This window comes from Solanum pennellii, chromosome 1, assembly GCF_001406875.1.
Source record: "Solanum pennellii chromosome 1, SPENNV200".
In the NCBI taxonomy this organism is placed as follows: domain Eukaryota; kingdom Viridiplantae; phylum Streptophyta; class Magnoliopsida; order Solanales; family Solanaceae; genus Solanum; species Solanum pennellii.
The window spans coordinates 44,980,618-45,002,966 of record NC_028637.1 but is presented as its reverse complement, the minus strand read 5'-3'; the positions used below and the strand labels follow the sequence as shown (position 1 = coordinate 45,002,966).

General features: G+C 35.0%; 1 long non-coding RNA gene across 1 annotated transcript; it reads right to left on the bottom strand.

Moving 5' to 3' along the window:
• Positions 1–1,051: 1,051 nt before the first annotated feature.
• On the bottom strand, positions 1,052–3,243 carry LOC114074474. Its single transcript, XR_003574881.1, has 2 exons — positions 2,532–3,243; positions 1,052–2,373 (listed from the first exon to the last, which is right to left on the bottom strand). It is a non-coding gene; the product is annotated as an uncharacterized LOC114074474 (long non-coding RNA).
• Positions 3,244–22,349: the final 19,106 nt, after the last annotated feature.

Here is a 22,349-nt window from a genome sequence, read left to right as displayed (position 1 = left end):
GGGGGGTTAGACACTCATCAAGAAATAATCAAATATACTTAAAATGATAAAGTAATCAACTGGTATAAGAGATTAAAACTTAAAAAATAACAAAGGAAGGTAAATGGAGAAGACCAACTTCTAAAGTTAGAAGAAGAGCTTCATTCTTCAAGCTTCCATAAAAAAACCTCTCTAAATATGAGAGAAAACTTAAGAATAAAATATCAAGTGTAATTTTTTAACTCTCTAATTTTCTATCTCTCTCTCTAAATAATAAAAGATTCAATATTTATAGTCTTTAGATTTGTGCTGGCGAATTCTTTCGGCGTAGTTAGTCGTGATTCGTCGAGTGATTCGGCTGTTTAGTTCATCGTCGCGTGCACGTTGCCTTCCTTGTCTATGTGTTCTGGATAGATGGGCGAAAATCTTCATCTTTGCAAAACTGATCGGTAAAGCACCGACTGCTCCTTTTTGTCTCCTTTTGATCCACTTCCTTCGGGAGCGCACTTGCTGTAACAGAAGGCGGAACTTCGCTATACGCTTGGCGATACACACCTTTGCATCTTAAGCTCTTTTTCTCTATTTTGCTTCCATTTTGTGCGTAATTGTCCATGCTCCTATAAAATCCTCAAATACGTAAAACTTAGGATCTTTTATCAGATATCGAGATAAAATAAAAAATCAAGGACACTATTTGCATTAAAATAATGCCCTCAAGGAGTCTAATTTGAGGACTGATCAAACAACAACAACGAACTGAAGACGACTAAGAACAACTAGCTGAATAGAACTTAAGAAGACTAAGAAGCCTAGGTTTACTTTGTGTTGATCCTAGACTACACACATTTAATAGACTGGATGTATGATTTTTATTACCTTTTAAAACAAAACTCAAGAAGACTAACAAGCCTAGGTTCCTGCTTTAAATTTTTTTCAAGAATGTAAGTTTTTGTACTTCATTGATGGTATATGGTAAGATGTATGAGTCCACTATCAGTCGACGGACAAGGTCCTTGATTCAGCAAGAACAATAATAAAGAGTAAACGATGAACAGAAGACAACACAAACAGCTTACGTGAAAACCTCCTTGCTCAAGGGAGTAAAATCAAAACCTGTTGCACAAGGTTTTCAATTGTTTTACTAATCTTCCATAAGCAAAAGTGAACCCAATTACAACCAATGTGAGAAGAAGTTATTAATCTCACGACCAAGTAATAGCTCTATTATTTGAAGAGCCTAAGCAGATACAACATTGTCCACTAAGCTATCACCCCTAGATAACTTAGACTTTGCTAAGCGGATGCCACACCGCCCACTAAGTCACCAACCTCTACATGATTTAGTATTTGGCTAAGCAGATACAACAATGCCCACTAAACCATCTCACTTAGATGACATAAAATTTGAATAAGCAACAAAACAATGTTGCCCACTAAATCAGTTAACCCTAACTGATTTAGACTTCTAAAAACCAGAAGCACTGAATCCTTTATAGATTAGGAACAGATTTACAATATAAGCACATAAGTATAACTCCTAAGACACACTTTGACGCTTGCAACTCGATCAGGTCCTTGTTGTGCTTGTTGGAGAATACTTCACCAAGATAGTCTTTGCTTGTATACTTGAGAAATTTCAAGATGCAAAAACCTATAGAATGATAGACACAAAACTCAAATTCAACAAAGATACTTCAACACTTTATATGATCCTTTTGTTGAGTATGTGTATTGTTTTTCTTTGAAAATGAATTTTTCTTTTTAAGCTTGTGAGTTTTTGTTTGCCAAAATCATTTATTTGTGTTTTGGTGAAGAGGCTATATCACCATGGACACAAAGCCTTGAGGACGAAGATATTGGATGAGAGTCTGCTGTCATGAAAAGTTGTGCACCAACCACATCAGAGTTGACAACTGTATTTTCTTCCTTTTCTCGTATGCAGGCTTTTCGGGACCAGGTCCCTTGCTGCGTTCTTTGATGCTTGAGCTCTTTGACAAAGACTTGCTGACTCTTTTCGTCTTTTTGAATGAATAAACTTAATATGTTGTTTGTCATGTTGCAAGTATCACCTCTAAAGAGTTATTAACAGTTAGAGAAATAACCTATTCCATTCTGATTGGTTCAGTACGCTGGTGCCTCACCTACCACTGACAGGATAGCTTTACAGTTGTACCCCTTTTGCATCAGATGGAGAAAACTCTTCCAGGGACCAAGTCCTTGCATTTGTGAGCCACTAAAACAGACAATCCAGTCCACTTGTCTTATTGGTGCAATACACTGCACTTTTCACCTACCATCTGACATGACAAGTTTACAGTTGTTCCCTCGGATGAATTTGGACAACAGCACTCTGCCAGGGACCTGGTCCTTGTATTTATGAGATCATCAAAACACCTACAATATAAAATTATATGAGCATATTCCTTAGTTTCGACATCGAACATACTCACTTTGTTGCTCTTTCTTTTCTTTGGCTGCACACTACAAATTATTTCAAAAGAAAATTTAAAAAAGAATATGTGGAAACCTCCTCGATGAGGTTGGATGCTAACCTAACTACCCCTTTGTGCATATGTGGCAACTTCAACTCTCTGTTAGAAAAAGGAGGCCAACCAGTAAACGGAAGTGAGAGTAGAGATTTCCAGCAAGTAATTGATACTCTAATCCTAACAGATATGAAAGTGATTGGAAGAGTATTTACTTGGACTAATGGGCATATTTGGAGCAAAATAGACAGGGCATTATGTAAGGAGGCATGGATTTCACAATATAGCCACGTTACAACTCAATTCAAGGAAAAAAACTTCCGAGATAACTCCCCAACCCATATAGAAATCACCACAACTATGGCCATGAGAAGAAATCCTTTCAGGTTCCTTAACAGTTTAACCGAGGATGAGAAATTCATGGAAATGTAGAACATAGCTGGCAACAACCAGTTAGGGGGACACACGTGTTTAGAGTTTGGACTAGGTTGAGAAAGGCTACATGAGATTCCCAACTTAAACTTGAATTTGTCGAAAGGGAGAGAATACCAGATATCTAAGCGATGAAGACATGGAACTGGAAGTCCTTACTTTTAACAAGAAAAAAAGCCAAAAACAAAATTCCCAACTTGACAAAATATTTTGAGTGTAAAGGAGGAAACAGAAACTTTACACGCTGAATCTTTTTTTCTGTTTGTTTTTCATTTTCATTTTCATTTCCTTGTTCTCTTTTTCCCGTATTCCTTCATTCTCCTTTCAATTTTGTTTGTATTGGACTATCAAATAAAAGAACGTATCAATATTAATTAAAGAAATATGTCACACAAATTAAAATGAAAAATACTATATCCGTTCATTTTAATTGTCATACTTTCCCTTTTTAGAGTCAACTTATGAAATTTTTGACTAACATTTTATGATGTTATTTTGTTTTCATCATAGATATGCGAAAAATTAAATTTATAGTATTTTCGTATAAATTTTTGAATATATAATTTTTTTATTTAAAACATCAAATTAATATAATTTAATTTAAATTTAAAAATTAGTCAAATTAACTTTCGACTCAAAATCTTATATTTATGTGATTGGAGAACTCTTTCTGCGTATTTTTTGCTCACAAAGTAATCAGAGTTGTAAATTCAATAGTGGTGGTACCAACAATATCACTTGCATGAATATTTTGTAAGATGTATTGATATTTTTAAAAAATATTAATTAATATATAAATGATATAAAAATACTATAATAATAAAAATTATTTAGAAAATATTAATAAAACATAACTCAAGTAATTAATATAACTTCCATTATTAAGTTAGGTTTTTCTTTATTCCATGGTGTTCAATTCCTCTTTGGACAAGTAATTTTGATTTCTATTGTTATATTCCTCTTGTCTCAATTTATATGACTTAGTTTGATTTGGTACAAAATTTAAAAAGAAATATTATTGAAATTGAGTCATATATATTTGTGTAGTTAAAAATCATTTCATTAATAGTAAAATGAACAATTTAAAAATTAAATTATTACTAAATATTGAAATTTGTCCTTATTTTTAGAACTAATTAAAAAAATGAGTCATGTAAATTGATAAAAAGAAAATACCTAAATTAAATCATAGTTAGAATGATTTATGCTATCCTAATTTAACTATCGATGTATGTTCAAACTCCCTAACAACATTAATTTTTAGTGTATGACAAGAGATAACCCAAAAACTCCAAAAATCACACAACATATTGCGTAAGATAAGACTCAAATTTAACTGGAGTTCAAGATTTGAAACTCCTCAAAAGCCTTGATTTTAGAGAAAAACACCCGCACACCTATTAACGAGTTAATAATTTAACCTTATAAGTCTACTTTTTTAATAAAAAAATTACTATTAATAAAATTTTAACCGGAGGTATTAATAGATTAGGACTCCCTCCGTTCAACAATAGTTTTTTATATACTATCTTAGTAGGTCCAACAATATTTATCAACTTTATGAAAACAATGAATAATATCTTACACTTGGTTCCTAATTAATACATATAATTAATTATAGTTATTTCTCTATCACATTTTTGAAGACATTGGTTTTATTATATTCAAAGGGTAATATAGTAAAATTACTCTAGTATTTATAGTTTTTTAAAAAATGTGTAAAGTTAACCGTGGACAACTATTACTGGATAGAGGGAGTATTAATTTATAAATTAATTAATTATAGCATATTCAATACTATATTATTATAATTAATAAGCGAGAGAAACAATCTTCAATTAATGATGGAGAATCAAGTGTGTAGTTGGTAATTATCAATAACAATAGACACAATGATCTGATAGACCATTCTATCTCACAAAGTTTCAACTAAATACTAAAATATAAAAATCATAGGCCCCTTTAACCATTGATCAGCCTTATGTAACTTTAATATGGCTGAAATGGAAAAATGCGAATTACATATACGAAATAAGAGCATAAATTAATATAAAAAAATATTAACATTAAATAAAAGGAAAAAATCAACCTAAATAAAAGACAAAACCCTTTCTTCTTCAAACCCACCCACCCTTTCCGGAGAATAACAGATCTCCCACCTGCTATAGCACTATCCTCTCCATTATTGATTATTTTTTCATGTAATCTCACTTTTCCTTATTTTTCAAATGAAAACTGCACATTCATCAAAAACCCAACAACAAAAACAATTTGAAATGAAGGAAAAAAAAAACTTCTCAAAATTTATAGCACTATCCTCTCCATTATTGATTATTTTTTCATGTAATCTCACTTTTCCTTATTTTTCAAATGAAAACTGCGCATTCATAAAAAATCCAACAACAAAAAAAATTTGAAACGAAAGATAAAAACTTCTCAATATTGAAAGATCAGATCAAAATGGGTTTGTATATGTGAAAAAGGATTATTGCTGCTACTCATTATTTCTTTTTATTTTTTGAAAAGCAAAACTTTGAAAAAACAAAGAACAAATTTTCATCTTCTTTTTTAAATTGTAGATACAACTTTGAATATTTTACTATTTCTTGATCTTAGCTGCTTCATGTTCGAGGTTTTCTTTCAATTTTAAGGTTTCTAGTGTCATGTTTGGGATTAGGAATAGTAGGGTTTGAGTGCTTTTTTCGACATTACTATCAGTTTTGATGAATGGAAAACATGAGTTTAAATGGAGCGGTTAATAAACTTTCTTTTAAGTTAGAATTCTTGATAAAAAGGTGAAAAATATTTTTTAGAAGTACATATTTGTTTGATAAAAAAAATATCATTATGACCATTAAATTTATGAGATGATTATGTTGAGATATTTTTTACATGGATATGATGTGTCATTCATGTCAAATCGAGTGAGAAATCCCAACTGACAGAATGATTTAAAAATTATTTTCTTTGAGCTTAAGTGTCTAGTAAAAATATTATAGAGTAAAAGAGTCCAATTTACAACTTAGAAAAAATAGAACGGTGCAGCAAATCATTTCGACATTGCAATAATCAAGTGATTTTCTCAATTATGAGTATGAATTTCTTAGAACATGCCACCCCCACCCCACTCTCCCATATACCCATGTTTCACTTTCTCTTCTCCATTATTCTGTCTTTCATTCAAATAAAAATTACCGATACTCTAATTAACATTATCACGAATTATTTTTTTTCACAAAAATCCTTCATATCATGTTAAAAAGTTAAAAAGTTTATCTTATACTTAGGAGGAGTCCATGTTTTTCTAGAAGATGAATCTAATGTTGAATTTGGTACGAATTTTGTATACTTGTGTATTAATAGAAATTTTTGTGTTGGCATGATAATGGTATGATTTTGATAACTTTATGTATGTACCGAATGTTTATTGTTAATGTAAACTAAGTTAGACTGATTTATTTTATTCTAATTTAAGTAGCAATGGAGATTCAAACACCCTAACAATATTAATTTTTAGTCTATGACAAGAGCTAATCGAAAAAGCCCAAAAATCACACAACATATTGTGTTTGTCGATGTTCAAATTTAACTATAAATTGAATGTTTGAAACTCCTTTACAACATACTTTTTCACAGGGCATGAGACCTACTCATAAAAGCACAAAAATCACACATGTTGTGCTTCCTAAGGCTCAGCTGGAATAGATCGCAACCCTTGTGAGACGCCAAGCCAATCAATCAGCCGATAAAATTCATTTATTCAAGAAATGTTATTGATATTTTTTGTAGTTATATATTGATGCAAAAAAATTTATGATGCTGTGTATGATGACCCATTCGGATCTTCCCGAGGATATCAATACTCTATAATGTATACATTAGCATGGGTCCATTTTACAAGATATATATAGAGTTTCTTGGGGTATTACTTTAAAAAATAAATGGTTACAATATTTTCTTCATCTTATTTTTCAAACACTAAAAATGTTTTTAAAAATATCTAAAATAAGCTAATATTGTTGGGAATTAAACACACAACACACACAAATAATCTAGAGAAAAGAGAAACGGAACACAAATGGGACACACAAGAATTTAACGTGGTTCGGTTTCCCTACTCCACGACTGTAACGGGAGGATTTTATTTCACTTGTGCTGCTATTGAATTACAAATACAAGGATCATATTTATAGGAAAGCCAAATGGTTAACCTAGGGTTTCAGTAATGGGTCGGGCCGGCTCACAAGCCTCCACAAAGCCCAACAAATATGATACACTGAAATATAATAAACAATTAAATACTTTGTGCTGGTGTAATATAGCACAAAATAATAAATTGCCTTTGAAAATAACGTAGTAATACTCTTAACTTGTGTCTCCTTCAGGATACAATAATCTAATAACGTCGTACAACTAAAACAACTCTGTATTAGTTGAAGAATTCAAAACCTAAGAACACCTTCCTTCAACATATAATTACTCTCTTTTGTATAGTGAATAGTGTCACACCCTTTTTTGGATAACAAATAGAGTTTTATCAATTGAAGTGACAATATTGATTATGATTTTGTTTTACTTTTTCAGAGTCTCCCTTTGAAATTGAATTATGGTGTTCCGAGTCATTTTTTTAAAAAATCCCTAATTAAAAGGAAATGGCTCTTTCTTTTGATCCGTACACTAGAAATATGGATAAGAAATTCTGTTGACCGAGGGAAAGGTATTAGACTTCCCTCGAGTCTCCTGGTTCTACGGTCACTTTTATTGACTTAAACTTATCTTAATTTTTTTTTGATATATTATTACCGATTTTTATTTTTTCACACTTTTAATTGTTGAAATTTTATTTGTCTCCACTTAGATACATAATTCCATTCTTAATTTTGACATTCAGAGGCATAAGTGCCATCTTTACATTACATCTAATAATTCGATGTACAAGTCTTATTTAAATAAATGAAAGTTAATTATTTTCTTGGACAAGATACGTCAACACATTCTTAATTTTCTTTTAAGTGTCTCACAAAAAACGTAATCACATTTTAATCGAAAGAAATATTTTATCGTTTCTAAATTTTATCTAGTGTCAGAAATGTTTGTGTCTTTTGCAAATTGAAGACACGTTATTCCTACTAATTTCACGCTTTTCTTTTCATTAAATATTGAAGACACGTTATTCCTACGAATTTCACGCTTTTCTTTTGTTTAAATATTTTTAAATGGGGTTTAGAATAGACATGTATTACATTCTCACATATTTTAAATGAACTGACAGAAATAATATCCATCGCTCACTTCATATAATGAAATTAGCTCTTTTAAATTGGTTAAACAGTGAGAAGTTCTCCATTTAACTCTTCCAAATAAACTTAAAAAAGATGAAAATGTCTTAACCTAAACCAGTAAAATAGAAAATGTACCTGAAGGAATATTGATTGTATTGAAGTGTTAACCTAATAAGGGAATACATGAGAGATATATATAGGAGATATAGGAAGGAGTACTAATCCTAATAGGACTAGGATTAAGGAGTACTAATCCTAATAGGACTAGAATTAAGGAGTACTAATCCTAATAGGACTAGGATTAGTACACAGTAAATACTAATATTATTTAATACTATTATTTAATACTATCTGTTATTATCCCCCCTCAAGCTGAGCTGAGCTGAAGCGAACGGAAGCTTGGAACTGAGGTAATCGTGCTGTCGGCTCGGGAGAGGCTTGGTGAGAATATCAGCCGGTTGTTCTTCAGTGGGTACATACTACACAGTCATGGTGTCGGCCTGAACTTCATCGCGAACAAAGAGACAATCGGTATCAACATGCTTCATTCTGGTGTGTAGGACGGAATTCTTGGCCACACAGATGGTTGATTTGTTGTCACAATAGAGAGCAGGAACAGTGTGAGTGGCGCGGAGTTCGCGAAGAATATATGTGACCCACATGGTTTCAGCAGCAAGAAGAGCAAGGGCGCGGTATTCAGCTTCAGTCGAGGACCGAGAGACCTTGGGTTGTTTTTTTGTACACCAGGAGATCAGGTTCGGCCCCAAAAAAACGAGAAACCCCGATGTAGATTTTCTGTCATTTTTATCATTCGCCCAATCTGAATCTGAGAAACCCCGAAGCTCCAAGTCCCCGGGTCGAATGAGTAAACCACGACCAAGAGTGCCAAAAATGTACCTGAGAATGCGTTTTAGACAATGGTAATCATGTTCACTTGGTTGATGCATGCGCTGAGCAACTCGGTTGACAGCAAACTGGATGTCAGGACGGGTAATGGCCAGATACTGTAGAGCCCCAATGAGGCTGCGGAAGTGGGTGATATCGGCAAAGGGGGTGTCGGCTCCATTCGTAGACGAAGAGACTGCCATCGGTGTTGGTTGACTGGTGCATTTTTCCAGTCCAGCTTTCTGCAACAGATCTCGAGCATATTTTGACTGATGAAGAAACAAGCCGCTGCCTGTCCGAGAAACCTCCATTCCCAGAAAATAATGTAACGGGCCAAGGTCCTTCATTTTGAAGGTAGTATGCATAGCTCGAGTGACATCCTGAATGAGAGCTGCAGTAGAGCCTGTAATAATGATATCATCTACATAGACAAGAAGAATGACTGTACCGTGTGCTGAATGTCGAGTAAACAGACTCGTGTCGTGTACGCAACACGTGAAGCCGAGTCCCTGGAGGAACGTTTTCAGACGTGTGTACCAAGCACGGGGGGCTTGCTTGAGCCCATACAGAGACTTCTGGAGTTTGCAAACATGTTGAGGGAAGCGGGGATCAACATAGCCCGGTGGTTGCGTCATGTAGATAGTTTCATCAAGCATGCCATGAAGAAAAGCATTGGAAACATCCAACTGATTGATGAGCCAATTGTTGCGCACGGCGAGTGACAGTACCAGGCGAATGGTTTCCTGCCGAATAACAGGACTGAATGTCTCGGAGTAATCAAGCCCATACTCCTGATTGTAGCCTTTAGCAACCAAACGAGCCTTGTACCTGGAAATACTGCCATCCGCATTGTGTTTAATTTTGTACACCCATTTACAGCCCACTGGGTGCCGCCCATGGGGCTTAGGTACAAGAACCCAAGTTTTCTGATCAGTCAAAGCCTTAAACTCGTCATCCATAGCATGACGCCAATAAGCATTTTTTGAGGCAACAGAGTAGGTTGTTGGTTCACTATCGGGAAGGGGTGTATTTGGTAGTATGGTAGCCTGAAAGGTTTTGGGTTTAAAGATACCGGCTTTGCCACGGGTTAACATGGGATGAGTATTGGGGGGTGGCACGGGCGGTGGTGATTCGGGGGTGGCCGGGAAGGACCCAAAACGGATCGGGCTGGAGATGTTGTGGGTATGGGGTGGTTCGGGTTGGTTGTGAGTGTGGGTGGTGGTTGCGGGTGTATTGTGGGTGACGGTCGAAGGGGTGATGAGGGGTGGTTGGGTAGTGGGTGGAGGTGTGGGGGAAGGTGGTGAGGGACCCTGTGAGTATGTTGGAAAAAGGGGAAGGACGCCAATGAATGATGTATTTGTGGAGGAGGAAATAGACTCGTAGGGAAACTCATTTTCGACAAATTTGACATGACGAGATATGTAGACTTTATGAGTTTGTGGGTCAAGACAGCGATAACCCTTGGAGGTAGGATGATAGCCCAAAAAAATACAAGGACGGGATCGGGGTTGTAATTTGTGAGTAATATGAGGGCGTAGCCAAGGGTAGGCAAGACACCCAAAGACGCGGAGGTTGGTATAATTGGGAAGTTCTTGGTAAAGGAGTTGATAGGGTGATTTGTTGGAGAGAGTGTGACTGGGCATTCTGTTAATGAGGTAGTTTGCGGTGGCTAGAGCTTCTACCCAAAAGGAGACAGGGAGATGAGATTGATGTAGAAGAGTAACCACCGTTTCAATGAGATGGCGATGCTTACGCTCAGCCACCCCATTCTGTTCGGGAGTGTATGGACAGGAGGTTTGATGTATAATTCCCAGGGATTGCAGAAACTGGCCAAAGATGTTATTGACATATTCCTTTCCATTGTCACTTCGAAAAAGTTTAACATGAGAATTGAATTGTGTTTTGACCATTTTTTCAAAAGTGACAAAGGTGGTGTATGCCTGTGATTTGTGTTTTAGTGGGTACAACCAAGTGTATTTTGTAAAATCATCCACAAAACAAATATAATAGCGAAAACCAGCAAATGAAGGAACAGCAGTAGGACCCCATAGGTCAGAATGAATAAGTTGAAAAGGTGCAGTTGTACGCTTCTCAGATAAAGTAAAAGGTAATTTATGAGATTTAGCAATTGAACAGGAGTCACAATTGTTTACATGAATGGAAGAAAAACCTAATTGAGACATTAAAGAATTTATTATTTGAGTAGACGGGTGACCCAGACGACTGTGCCACAACAGACTGTGGCCATCAGCCGAAAGAGCCACCGGAGCCACAGGAACGCTTTCTGAAACTGGGTGGGCAGACGAACTTGTGCCAGGAAGAACGTACAGACCATGCTCACAGGGGCCCTGAAAAATCACCCTCTTGGTAGTATTGTCTAGGATCTGAAAATCATTAGAGGTGAACAAGAGTGAGCAATTATTGTCTTTTGTGAATTGGTGAACTGAAAGGAGATTGGATTTAATAGAAGGGACGTGGGTAAGGTTACCTAGGTGAAAGATAGCGGTGGGGGTTTTAATGGTACCCGTGCCAGTGTGAGAAATATTAAGGGACTCACCGTTGCCAACAGTAATACCATTGGAGCCATGATATGGATTTGGAGCGTTAAGCTTGGATAGATCAGAAGTAACGTGCATGTTGGCCCCAGTATCCAACAGCCATTCAGAGGAAGGGCCGGCTTGAGATGCATAATTGGCACGGTTATCACTATTTCGGCTCTCCTCATACCGAAACCAGCAACGAACAGCGGTGTGTCCTGTTTTCTGACAGATTTGACAAGTTGGACGATCCCGCTCGTAAGTGCCCTGCCCGCCGCTGGAAGATGACTGCCCGCCGCTGCCGAAGGAGTGCAGGCTGTTGTTGCTGCCGTGCTGCTGACCGTCGTACGGCGGACGACTGCCCTGCCGACCGCCGCGCCCGCGGCCTCCGCTGTTTCTGCCGTAGCCATGGCGGCTCCCCTGCCGGCCGCCACCACGCCCCCCGCGATAGTTCTGGCTTGCGGTGAGGGCGGTGGCCGGCTCCATAACAGCGGCTTCTCGGAGAAGAAGTTTGCTCTCCAGATCCACGTTGATTTCTTCACTTTTTAGCCACGAGGAGAGAGTAGCCAGGTCAACGGGCGTTGGACTGATGCGAACCGCCTGTTTAATGGAGGAGTAAGCTGATGGGAGCCCCCGAACGACGCACATGACGAGATCTTTTTCGGGAATGATTTCGTTCACGGTGTCGAGGGCTGTGATGATGGTGGAGACCTCGTCTAAATACTCCGCCATATTTTTCGTGCCTTTCGTAAATGTGTGGAGACGATCACGCAATTGAAAAATATGAGAGTGGGAAATTGATGCATAGCGTGTTGCGAGGGCCGTCCACAGGGCTGAAGCAGTTGTGTAGGATCGGACGTGTTTCTGAACCGTGGGAGAGATGACCGCAATCAAACATGATCGGATCTGGCCATCCACGGCTTTCCAGGCGGCATGGGCCGGATTGGTTTTTTCTGATTTGTCCGTGGCGGTGATGACTGCCGGCGGCGGTTCTGTGCTTTCATCGACGTATTTGAGAAGGTAATTGGCCTCAAGGGCTGTAAGAACCGTGATTTTCCATGTAGGGTAATTTATGTCTGATAATTTTTCGGGAATCAGGGCATGAAGATGCCTGAGAAGGAGTTTAACGCTAGAAGGAAGTGAATCGAGAGGATCCACCTCGGTTGTCATGGCTGCCGCCGCCCAAGAGAAGAGAGGGAACGATCGGTGCCCTAACGAGAGAAAGAAAGAAAAAAACTAGAGAAAAGAAGATCTAGGTTTTCTGGCTCTTGATACCATGAAGGAATATTGATTGTATTGAAGTGTTAACCTAATAAGGGAATACATGAGAGATATATATAGGAGATATAGGAAGGAGTACTAATCCTAATAGGACTAGGATTAAGGAGTACTAATCCTAATAGGACTAGAATTAAGGAGTACTAATCCTAATAGGACTAGGATTAGTACACAGTAAATACTAATATTATTTAATACTATTATTTAATACTATCTGTTATTAGTACCATAAAAACTAAGACCAAGAAAATCAATGGAATTTTTCAGACATTAGCCATATAATTAGGGCATCAAAAAAATAAAACATGAACATCAAAACCACTTTAAAAATTAAATACAAATTACGAGTTAAATAAAGATTCACTCAGATCAGCCACATAATAAAATAGGGAAATACAAGAATTACAATGAAGATTGTAGAGTGGAACTTTTAAAGCATTTCCAATCAAAGATTCCACCGAACTGATTTCAGACCTCGATAGCAACCACAACGGACCTCGAAGCTTCCAGTTCTCTTTGTTCTAATTAGAACATGATCACTTGTTCGTTTTGTGGTGGTTTTGTGGGTGTTTTGTTTAGGAATTTTTTATAAGGGTGTAATTTGATTATTGGAGTTGTAATAAACATCAATCAGAGATACTAATTTTCTAATAAATAAATAATCACTTGTGAAGGGATAAATAACTTTTAAAAGAGTGAAAAAGTGAACAAATATTCTAATTTTAACTTATAGAAAGTTCAGTCGTACCGTTTACTTTACATGTATCATTTTAAAGTTCCTTATTTAAATGTATCATAATTAATTATTAAAATGAAAAATTAAAGGGAGAATGTATCATATAGGGCAATAATTCAACTTATTATATATACTTGAATGAGAAAATATTACATAAAACTATTAAGTTTATTTGAGTGTTTTTTAAAAATCAACATACCAGAGTGGTGAAGTTCAATTTGAAACTACAATTTCAGTGGAAAAACATGCATGAATACTCAATTAATGTGTGTTATTTAATCTATATTAACAAATACTTATAACAATAACTTTGCAGAAACATAAACAACAAAGTATAAAACAAACATACTAGGATCTGTAACAATAGAATGAAACAAAAAGGAAACAATCGAGCTCATTGAATGCATAATGTCCCCTTAAGGAAATTATTCCCCTCTAGTACGTGAGGTTTAAAGGAATAGATCCTCTCATGATAGAAAGATTCAATTCAGCAGTGTATTGATACAAAAATAATATTTAATTGTGCAGAAAAAGAAGATGTTCAGAATTTTTGTTGTTTTAAAATGAAATGAAATACCTCTATTTATAGAATACAAAGAATAGTGTGACCAAATATTTATTGTGCCTTATCGGAAAGGTCACAACTCCTTGAAAAAGTTACTATCCTTCAGAAAGGGCACAACCATTCATAAAATTACAACCCTTCGGAAAAGTAACAACCTTTCATAAAAGTCACAATATTTTATAAAAGTCGCAACTCTTCATAAAAATCATAATTTTTCATAAAAATAGCAACTCTTCATGAAAGTCACACCGTTTCATGAACGGGAAAGACTAGTTTTGAAAATAAATAAATTTAAAAGAAAATTCCAACTTGTGATGGCGCAATGTAGGCGAACCTAAAGTTCTCTTTCTTATATATATATATATATATATATATATATAGAAAAGTTAAATAGCTAATTTAAGTATATAATCAAAACACTAACTTGTTTTCTAAAATTAGATTAAAGAAACATATATTTTTGGAAGTTTTGTTTAATAGATTGAAAAAAAGACTTACCTTACACTGTGATATCATTTTTGTTGTTTCTTAATCTGTTAAAATAGACTTAATAAAATAAGATAAAATTAAAACTATCTAATTTAGATTTTTGTAAAATATTTAAGCTATAAAAATGGTGTAAAACTTAAGTTCGGTAAAAATTACATGTCTATAAATATAGTTAGAGACATTTTTCGTCGACTCAAACTCTCTGTTTCACTACACTACCCTTTATATAAACTTCTCATTTTTTCTTACATTATTTATCTTCGACTTTTTCAATCCAAAGGAAGACCACTAATATAAGGTGATACATTCTTCCTTGCAATGCATAAGAAGATAACAAGTACTAATTTTAATAAGTGAATGACCTATATGTTACATAAGTACAAGAAAAAGATAGAATTATGGGTGAAATGAAGAGTTATACGTTACTAACAACTCTCTCTTTCAGTGCACTAACCTCAATATAAACTTCTCATCTTTCCTTACATTATTTCTTTTTCAACTTTTCAACACAAAAGAATGTCACTAATATAGGGTGATAATTTATTTCTTGCAATAGATATGAAGATAATAATTAGTAATTTGAATAATTAAATGACCTATATGGTAGTGCATAAGTTACAAGAATAAAGATAAAATTATGGGGAAATGAAGAGTTTGTGATTACGTAACTTACTAACAACTCTCTTTCATTGCACTAACCTCAATATAAACTTCTTATTTTTTATTACATTATTTCTCATCCACTTATTCAACCCAGAGGAAGACCACTAATATAGGGAGATAAATTCTTCCTCGCAATAAATATGAAGATAATGAGTAGTATTTTTGATAAGTGAATGACCTATAGGTTACATAAGTTATAAGAATAAATATAGAAATATGGGTGAAATGTAGAGTTGGTGATTACATAAGTTACTGACAACTAATGACCACTTTCTTCCACGATTGACAAGAGTAAAGAGTAACAAATGTAATATCTGGCAATGGAAATAACATGATATATTATGTGACATATGATATGTTTTTATTAATATTAAAATACTACTAACACTTTGTGTTCTCAAGCAAACCCTTGGCCTAGCTGACTACTTAGCAGAAGACTTACTCAAGCATTAAAAAAAACTTAGAAACAAAATGTTTCAATATTCAAATTCAAAGTAAATACTCTACTCAAACTGATGGTAAAATACTTAATAACATAAGTATAATAGTTTGAAATAACATTTCAAGAAAAAAGTAAATACTAAAAAACTCCTCCCCTTTATCTATCTATGAAGTCTCTAATGTTTAAAATAGGTGTCAGGTGAAGACCCGTGACACCTCAGAACATCTAACTAAAAGTAATTGTGAAGTCCTGTGGAATGCAATAAGGCTCACTAAAAATGTCAGGAATGTAGAGTGATCTCAACAGAGCTCCTGTTAATGATCCTTTAACAAATGTATCTGCATCATAAGAAAATATAGGTCGAATGAAATAAATACCTCCGAAAGTAAGAGTATGTAATATAGCTGAGGCAAAATAACAGATAAATGGGACTAAAATAGATAACAATGTACTCAAGCTGAATGTAAAGAAATAATACAATTAAATTGTTTAATCCTTGCAAAATACTTTCATCTCTGAACACAGCATAACAAGTGATATATAGAAATAAACTTTAACTCTATGGAGATTCTCTAACCGACAACCATCACTATGAGTTACGTGATGATACAACATCTTGTTCACGCTGCCAGAAATGTCCTATATCATGCTAGGATATAAAACCTCTTAGTTAAGTTGATCCATTAAGCTCTGCCCGAAGTCACTAATAGTTCATCTAAAATGTATGATCCTCTGCCGATGTCTGCAAGACATGGTTTACGGGGGCTGTGAGTTGTCAGATCTCTCCCCTATATCGTTTCTCAATACTACTTCCAATAAATATATACTCTTATTTTAATGTTTAAAACATACACTTTCTCTCGTTTGAGATAATTTTTCAATCTATCCGCTTAAAAGAGGTAACTACTATGAAATATCTATGAACTCATCGTTCATTTCTAAAACAAGGTTTTCTTTTCTCAAAGTAAAAATACTTTCTCTGAGTTGAGATAATTACTCAAAAAAACCTCTTTTAGAGGTAACCACTCTATAATCAATCTTTCTAAAAACTCTTTTACTTTTTTGAAATAATTCTCTCTTGAAATATTTGGAAAATACTTAGTTCCCTTTTACTCTATCTTAAAATCTTTACTTCCTCAAAACACAATTTAAACATTTATGTTCTGTTTAAAATATTCTCAATAATAACTCAATGAACACTTTGGAATAGGTTCATTCTGAAAAATAGACATGAACAATGGACTCAATAATTGCAATACACAATGTCTGACAATTCAATGATTAGAAATAGGAATTCAATAATCAACAACTCAAGTTATCAAAACTCAATATCAACTTATCTGAAGAATACTAAAAACTAAGGATAAAAACTTAGATTACTCTTTTACTGATTTGAAAGTATATATAGTTAGGGAAAATGGACTAGTCCAACCCAATGATAACCTTACATACTTGGAAGAACAATGTTCTTGGAGAAATCGGTTAAACTCGAAGAACGATTTAAAACATTGGCTTTTTTCCTCTTGAAATCTTGCTCTAGTAACTTGAAGTGTTAAAACAGGCATAACTTGACTGTACAACCCTTTGTGAACCTTCATCTGTCTGACATGGCCTTACTAAAATGGGCATGATCTTTTACACCAAACTTGAAATGAGGCAAATTTGTGGATTTATTCATACACCTGTAATTAGATAAGTCATGGGCTACCTAATCCGTTATGATCTAAGATATATGGTAATTTAAAGCTTAACTTACACTTAAAAGCTAACGGGTGAAATGTACGGAACCCTAAACGGACCGAATCATCCACGATGGACCGTCTAGGGTCCCGTCAAGGTGACTTACCACTTGGAATCCCTGTACGGTTAGAAACTTTCCATAAACGGGACGTTGACCCCTAAATGGACTTTTTTAGGATTCTATGAAGGGTACATGGTTCATATTGGGTTCATGGACTTTCCTATTAACCCTCTTTAAATTTTATCAAAGTTTGACGCTGTCACACCTCAAGCCAGCCTATCTTGGGCGGGATTGGCCCTCGAAGACCATTGCTGGCCTCGAGCAGACCCTTGTCTTGACTTCCTTAACTCTGCGAGAGATAATAATCAATAAGCTTAACTGAAGGGAAAGAATGTTATAACTGAAACATTCCAACTTGGCCAAATCTAGCTACACAAGTATTAACAATAAGAGATAATATAGAAAAGATTTAAAAGAACTAACATTTGACTACATATATATGAAGCCTCTAAAACTAAGATGGATGTTTGGATAGACCCCATAACATCCTAATAAAGAAAATACTGAAGCAATAAAAGGAGTCCTCCAGAATGCAAGGAGGATCACGAATTGACTCTGGAGTGATCAACTGGATCAACGGTGTACTGGATGGTGATCCTCGTTACCTACATGCATCATAATACGATGTAGGCTAACTGGAATAAGTACATTGAATGTATGAGTAAGCGAGTTGGAATGCTAAACAACATAGTCTAGAAAGAGTGTGAACGAGATTGAAGAACTTACCTATCTTAACTCAACTCAACATAACTGACTCATTTCAATATAAAGCAATTAAAACAAGAGCAATATAAGGAAAAACTTTTTACAAACATGTTGTAAATATGCATAGATACAATTCACTATGAGAAGTATTTAAAAATACAAATAAATTGTGTATTAAAAATACAATAACTTTCATGGGAGTTTCTCTAACCGACAACCATCACATAAGAGTTATAGTGATGATACAACGACCTACCTCAGGCTGCTAACATATCATATACCCGGCCAATGGTATAAAACCTAAACTACCTAATGGATCCACTAGTGTGCTTTGAATAGGGTTCACCTAAAAAATATGAGCCTTTCTACCCATGGTTGATACATTGTTTTATGGAGATGTGAGTTATCTAAACTCATGCTCGTCCCTAATTCGGTGCTTAATACTACTCCCAAATATACTGGTTCTTATGTTTTTAAAATATACTTCTTCTGTGATTTGAGATTAGTGCTCAAAACTTAGCTCAAAGTATATCTTGAAAGTCTCAGTTTCCCTGCTTGCTTCATTTAGAAAGTTATTACTCTTTCCGTAAAACTAGCTCGAAGGCTCTTTGGAAATCTCAGTTTCCATTCTTATTTAAATGTGAGAACATTTACTTTAAACCTTTTTGGGAATACATAGTCCCAATATACTTTTTTGAAGAAGAACTTCAAATTTACTCTTTTCTGAACTCAACTCTTAAGTCTTAAAACAAAGTAAATCGTTTGTGAAAGACTTCTTGAAAATTTGAAATGAACTTCTCTTTCTTTTCTTAAAACTTACTCAACTTGATCTTTAAGCATTAAAACAAATTTAAAAGCATTTGCAAAAAGATTTCTTGAAAGGACTCTAAGAACTTTCTATACTTACTTCTTAACTTTTAGACTTGACTCGTAACTTTCCTTGAATAGAATTATGGATTCAAGGATCATGATCTTATGTTTTTGGATGATTTCATGATGTTTATATGTATATTATAGGGATAAAATCAACTAGGAAACATAGGTAAATCACTTAGGAACTAATACGAAAATATGGGGGAAGAATGGGGAGAACTCATGCCCATGTCGCTTTGAGAGGCATGGGGCGCCATCCCTCAAATTGTAAAGAGTTGGGTGGGGTGATCTATCTGGCGCGGTCCCCAAAGGCTCTACGCATAGAGATTGGTCTGTTGGTCTTAGAGAGGCGTGACGCCCCAACCCCTATACCCAGGTGTTCATGACTTTTCTCCTTTGTTTTTCACCTGTAAACCCTCTAAACTTCCATGGTTCTTTCCCCCAAACACTTAGGATCTTTAGTAATATAAATATAAAATAGATTAACCCAAAATTACACCGGAAACATGAATCAGATCATCAATAAACTTCAACAACACAACCATCAAGAACTAAACGAATTTTCAACAATGTTCTTCAAGAACTCACTTTCTTAACATTCAAACAACTTAAATTTACTGAATTGAAACAAGATTCACATGTGGGTGATCTAACTCAACAATATGTGATCTCACATACATTTTTAGGGATTACCCCCAAAGAATTCCATAAGCAAAGCTTAAACGTTCTTGATTTCTCTCCTCTTTTCTCATATTTTCTCTCTTCTCCAAGACCTAACATCAATTCATTTTTCCTAAACTGAACAAAGTCTTTTTTTACCCTAATTGATTCCTAGAAATGAATTAATTAAATTAGGTAAAGAAAAGATAACTTTTCCCTTCCTAAAACTGGATTGGACTTTTCTTAATCCAATAGCCCAACTTTCGAAAGGGATAATTTATTCATACGATATCACCATCACCCAAACTTGGCAGTGTTGGAAAGATTATTCTAAGGGATTTACAACCATATCTGAAACTACTTCTACTTATAATGAGCTAAGAGTTAAGGTCGTTTAAAAATTACAAAACTCACTTTCCTAATTTGACAATTTTTTTCAAAATTTCTTATTCTTTTCATAAATAAGTATATTTAGATTATAAACTCTTTTCTAGTCATTTCTAGTTGACGAGATGTTACAATATCTCCCCCTTGGGAACATTCGTCCTTGAATGACACTTCTGTTAATAGGCTAAGGGTGGTAACATCTAGTTCAAACACCCAACAAGCAACTGCAACAAATAACATGCTCATTCATAATTTAAAGAGTACCAGGAAAAGAATTAGTACCTTGATATATAATTTCACCATCTTAAAAAAGATGTGATACCTCTTCTTTATGTCCTCTTCAGATTTCCAAGTATCTTCTTCAACAAATTGGTTCCTCCAAAGGACTTTAACATATACTAACCTCTTTTGTTCTCAACTTGAAAACTTGATAATCTAGGATTTGCACCGGAATCTCCTCATACGAAAAGTTATCTTTGATCTCAATATTCTCAGTTGGAATGATCAAAGATGCATCGCCCATACATTTCTTGAACATAGAGATGTGAAATAACAGATGAACTACAACTAACTTTTGTGGTTGCTCCAACTCATAAGCTACATTGCCAATTCTCTTGACTATGCGATAAGGTCCAATATATTGGGGAATGAGTTTCCCATTCTTACCAAACCTCATAATACCATTCATGAGTGAGCTTTAAGATATACCCAATCATCTACTTAGAAATCTAACAGCCTTATCCTAACATCAGTGTAGGATTTTTGAAGACCCTGCACCATTTTCAACCTCTTTTGAATCACCTTCACTTTCTCCAAAGCTTGGTGAACTAAATCTGTTTCTATAAACCCACCTTAACCCACTTCAAACCATCCACTAGGAGATCTGCATCTTGCCCCATAAAGAGTTTCATATGGAGCCATCTGGATGCCAAAATGGTAACTATTGTTGTAGGGAAACTCAATGAGAGGTAGGTGATTATCCCAATTGACTTTGAAATCGATCACGTATGCCCTCAACATATCCTGTAGGGTATGAATTGTGCGCTCTGATTTCTCCTCAGTCTGAGGATGAAAGGCAATACTTAAGTTCACCTTTGAACCAAAAAGTTTCTGAAAAAAGATTTTTAGAATTGTGCAGTAAATTGTGTACCTCTATCTTAAATAATGGAGACAGAAACTCCATGAATTCTTACCACTTCTTGAATGTACAACTTATCATAACTCTCTGCTTAATCGGTAGTATTACCGACAAAAATGAGGTGATTTTGTCATTATATCGACAATCACCCAAATAGAATCATGCTCCATGTGAGGTCTTGGTAAACATGTGATAAAATCCATATTAATCATCTCCCACTTCCACTATGGAAATCTATGTCTGAGCCAAACCTCAGTCCTTTGGTGCTCTAGTTTAACTTGTTGACAATTTGGGTACTTGCCAACAAATTCAGCAATGCCCTTCTTCATACCATTCCACCAATATAGCCCTCTCAAATTGCGGTACATCTTTGTGGAACCTGGATGAATGGAATATATGGAGCTATGAGTTTCCTCCATAATCCTCTCTTGGAGTTAATCCACCATAGGTACCCACAATCTACCTTAATATCTCAATACACCAGCCCCCCTTGTTCAAAAGCTAATATTCTTTGCTTATGAACATTTGCCTTTAATTCAAGCAAAATGGGATCTTAATTCAAGCAAAATGGGATCTTGGTCTTATTTTTCTTTCACTTCTGACACTAATGATGATTCAACCCCATTGGTCACCACTATTCCTCCTTCTGTGGAATCCATTAGTCGGAGTCCTAAGTATGCGAGTTTATGCACATATCTTGATAGTTCTTTCTTCTCTTCCTCAAGATGGGCGGTACTACCCATGGACAACTTGGTTCATTCATCAACAACCACATTAGATTTACCTGGATGGTAAATAATGCTCATGTCATAATACTTGAGAAATTCTAACCACCTCTATTGTTAGAGATTAAGCTTTCTCTGTGTGAAGACATATTGTGGGCTCTTTTAATCAGTGAATATATCAACATGAACACCATATAAATAGTGACGCCATATCTTCAAGGTGAATACTATACAGCCAACTCTAAGTCATGGGTTGCATGATTCTTCTGATGAATCTTCAACCGTA